The sequence below is a fragment of the Limulus polyphemus genome, unplaced genomic scaffold, assembly GCF_000517525.1.
Source record: "Limulus polyphemus unplaced genomic scaffold, Limulus_polyphemus-2.1.2 Scaffold5812, whole genome shotgun sequence".
Taxonomy (NCBI): Eukaryota; Metazoa; Arthropoda; class Merostomata; order Xiphosura; family Limulidae; genus Limulus; species Limulus polyphemus.
In genome coordinates this window covers 1-4639 of record NW_013671422.1, presented here as the reverse complement: position 1 = coordinate 4639, position 4639 = coordinate 1, and positions in this window count along the sequence as shown.

Sequence of the window (4639 nt, the reverse complement as noted above, 5' to 3'; positions counted from 1 at the left end):
TAAAGCGAAGAGTAGTCACGGTAAGTTTCGGGCGAAGTTATCGAGATTGTGAATCGCTGTGGTTTATAGCATGTATTATAAAAGTTAAGTTTAACGTACTGATTGTGTGGTAAAAGTTTGTATCGAGAAAGAATAAACTGGATTAATCAAGAATGGATTTGTATCGCTGAAGTTACTAGGAAATAATTTATACCGGAAATAATTATCGAACAAGCAGATACGCAACCGTGTGTTTTGAAGAACGTTAGACTAGTGGGCTACCCAAATGTTATAGCCTAACGTACCCCCCCCCCCCACCAAGACCTTAGACATCCTTGCCGAGAACCCTTGTTTGTCCTAAAAATGCGTGCGCACTTCATTTCAACGGATATAAACAAAAGGCGAATGTAAATTTTAGTAAACATTTTGTACAACATATAAAATGTTTATCTAAGTTTTTAAAAAGGGCTAACGTTTGGTCGTAGAATAACATTATAAGTTAACTATGGTGAAGTTTGGCTCTAACTAAACTAGAAAAAACAAAGTACACAAGTTACAGTGTTAAGTTATGTCTTTATCGAGTACAGGCCGTACTTAATAAAGGCTTAAGTAATGTTAGGCCTTAGACAAGTAGACTTGTAGATTTCGGTGTCTGCGATTAGAATTATTTTGTATTATTCACGAAATCCCGTATTTAAAGAGGTATTGTTGCAATAAAGATACTAATTTGACCACAAATATTTTGTGGGTCTCTGCTAGTTATAAATAACAGTTACTCTTGATACATTACTTTCATAACAATTTGATTTTGAGGGAAAAATCTAATGCATAAAGAATCCTCTCTGAGACCTCTCGTGGATCCCAGTTTGGAGAATACTGTGTTAGGCAGCAATAATTAAATACACGACGTATATTAGTGGCCTGTTATAGTTCCATATAATAAATTAGAAGCTGAGAGAATTATTTCAATTAAACTTTATTTCTGTATATTTGTGTGTATGTGTAAATATATTTCCTTATCAGAAAGCACTATTTTCAAGCTGGAAATAGTAAATTGTATAGTAAAAAGTTAAGAAATTAGACTAAAAAGTGTCCAGGAAGAACTATTAGGCTTTGTTACTTAATCAAAGCGGGAAAACCTATAGAATTAACTAGAGGTCCATGTTGGCACTCGTCAGCTGTTGCGGCTTATTGGAATGATGTTGGTATGAGCATCTCGCAGAATGAATTACTTCGAGCGCCATCTATAGGGAACAACAATAGCTGCACGTGAAGACAGCAGACGTTCATCCTAATCTTTTTAATGTTACTTCTAAAATAGGTTACGCATAAAAATAATACTTTTTTTAGCAAATGGGTGAACTCAAAGTCAATAAGAATTAGAAAGTTCTAGTTTCGATCAAATAGTTATTCATTTTGAGAGGTTTCTATTTAGTCTAATTTAATAATATTAGTAACTAGCTGGAGTACCCGTCCCCTGGACGGAAGTTATGTAAATTCATGATTAATGAAAGGTTATCTGAAAAGTTGCTTCCCTTATATGTAATTGTAAAAAACGCCCATAAAAACTGCAAAAAAGAAAATGCGAAACCGCAAATTTGCATATATCTCCGCATGGATCCAACAAACCTTTATGCCAAATTTGGTGAAGAACCATCAACAGGGGGCGAAGTAGTGGTAGAAAACGGAAAAACAGCCATAAAAACCGCAAAACGGAAAAATTTGTATGTATCTCCCCATTGATCCAATGAACCTTCATATCAACTTTGGTGAAGATATATCCAGAGCAGGTAAGGTAGTGGTAGAAAAACGCCCCATAAAAAATGCAAAACTGAAAATTTTGTATGTAGCCCCACATGGACCTAATGAACACCCATACCTATTTTGGTGAAGATCCATCCACACCCTGCAAAGTATTTACATTTGCTGTACATATAACAGACAGTACTATTATATTTATATAGATAAGAAGCTCAACTTAACCAGTCCATAGATATTAGTTTAGACAACGATTTCTAAGGTCTTGCGAAGAAGGACGAGCTTGTTGTTGCTTGAGCATCTGGTGTCCAGCTGGTTAGCATAAAAGAAGAGATAAAGTTAGAAAACTATCAGGAAATATGATGACCTGAAGTGGACAACACCATATAGAACAAGGCCCAAAAACGAGTTGTCTTTATCATCTTTAGCCTTTTTAAACAAAATAATAATTATAAATGAATAATAAATGAAACTGGGTTGAAACATATAATTACCTTGTTAATAAAGTCAGAACAACCCGCCCTCATCTTAACCCATCTTACTCTAATCGCCCCTAGCCCATAAAACAATTGAAAAACAGCAGAAAATTCAATATAATAAAACCATCAAATGTTTTAATACCTCACGGTGATTTGGGAGTTAACTTCCAACCATTAGCTCTAACTATTTAAAAACATAAAATATAAATCTACCGACTACAGAGCATCAAGATTAAAATCATGCAAAACCTCAAGGGATATTCTGTTCACACTAACAACCTAAAATTAATACCTAATCAAAGGGTGAACGAGCAACATATGATTGAAAAATACAACCCTCAGACACAGCTTTATCAACATTTGACAAGGTTGATATCGATAAGAAAATGATACTGGTAGATAATCGAACTAAACTGAATATAAATAGTTAGGTTTAAAAAAATGGCGAAATAACGTTTCTGTACTAACGTTCTGTACCCGATTCATTCTGGGCCTAACCAGAGGAACATTTTATATGGATGAGACTGAAAATATACGGAGTTCATCCCTAAACTATAGTCTTGCTAGGATCGTTAACAGAACAAGGACGATGTTTATCCAATGGATGTAAAATCCTGCGATATTTCCACGCGAGTTTTGCAAGATTTAAATGAGCTGGAAAAAGTCAAGAACACATGAATGAGAGTAAGTAATATAATAAATAAACTTAGTATTTCGAAAAGTGTTTAATCTCGAAGTCTAAGTTCAAGGGAGGTCCAGTTCAACCTACATTTTGATCAACGTCTATTATTAGGTTGTAATATCATCGGATAATTCCACTCCTCATCAGTAACCACGAACACAAGTTAACCAAAGAGAGATAAGCTGGACCTATATCATAGTGGAAAGTATCAAACATATTATTGGTGTGAATGTGTTTTGTGGTCACTATGGGAAGAAACCCATATACTGGATAGGTGGCCACTCACTAGTCAGTTCTTCACATTATATAGCTACACAATAGCAGATATCATAAATAAACTTAGTATTCCGAAACAATATGTTGGATACTTTTCACTATAATATAGGTTCAGCTTATCTCTATTTGATTGACTTGTTGTTCAGGGTTACTGATGAGGAGTGGAATTCTCCGAAACTAGTAATACCCACTAACACACATTGATCAACGTGTAGATTGAATTGGACCGATTTAGGGAAATTTTTTTTTATATTGTAGTTCAAATCAGTGTTACTAGCGTCACCTAGGAGCAACACTAATAAACATTCGATACTCTATTGTTAGATACGAATTCCTATTAGAGTTTTTCGATATAGAAAACAAAATGATGTACTTGTTGTAACTCTGGCGAGATTTAATCCGAATGTTGACAACAAATCCGTTTTAGCATCTGTCATATTGAAGGTGTTCTTAAAGATTCGCCCCCCAGTGGCACAGCGGTATGTCTGCGGACTTACAGCGCTATAATCCGGGATTCGATACCCGTGGTGGGCAGAGCACAGATAACCCATTGTGTAGCTTTGTGCTTAATCACAAACAAACAATCTATAAAACTGCCCTCCAGTGGCACAGCGGTATGTCTGCGGACTTACAACGCTATAATCCGGATTTCGATACCCGTGGTGGGCAGAGCACAGATAGCCCATTGTGTAGCTTTGCGCTTAATTACAAACAAACAATCTATAAAACTGCGGCTTGCTATACGAGAACAAATAGTAAGTTATCTTCGAATAGTGTTTATGATGTCGTTATCAGATAAATCAGAAGTGACGAGATGAATTGTCAATGCCACTTTACACGTATTATCAGAAAACGATGTTATTAGAACTCCCGTCCACGCACGATATTGTTTAAAAATGATATTTTCCCAAGACTAGAGGCCTAAAGATAAAAACTGTCCTAGTTTTTAATTCACACACACCAAACGACAGTGATAATTTTGAAACACCACGTTTCCCGTGAGAAATAGGTTTAGAGCTAAACACCCTAATTTACGTTTATCTACATGCCTGTCGTGGAATCACACTGGTGTCTTTTTTTAATACATCTAGGTGCTGGTAAGAAACAAGGTCAACCTTAAAATTCTCATAAAAAACAAGGTCCACGATAAAGCTAGAAATACAAGTTATGTATTAAGTCACATTTTCTACAGAATATTTATTGTGTAACTTGAAGGATTTAATTAGTCAACATTTGTTTGTTACGGTTTGGTCGAAATTCCATCTAACTATAATTTCCACAAATGAAAAAATAAATAAAATATGTATCAAAATAAGAATTTATATAAATAAATATAAAAGTTATATACAGATAAAGGGAATTTCCACCTGGTTTTAGAATTATGATTACAATATTTTGCAGTGTAATATCCAATCCTTTCTCAAAATTTTCTTATTATTTTTGTTTTCACCGTTATTTATTTTTC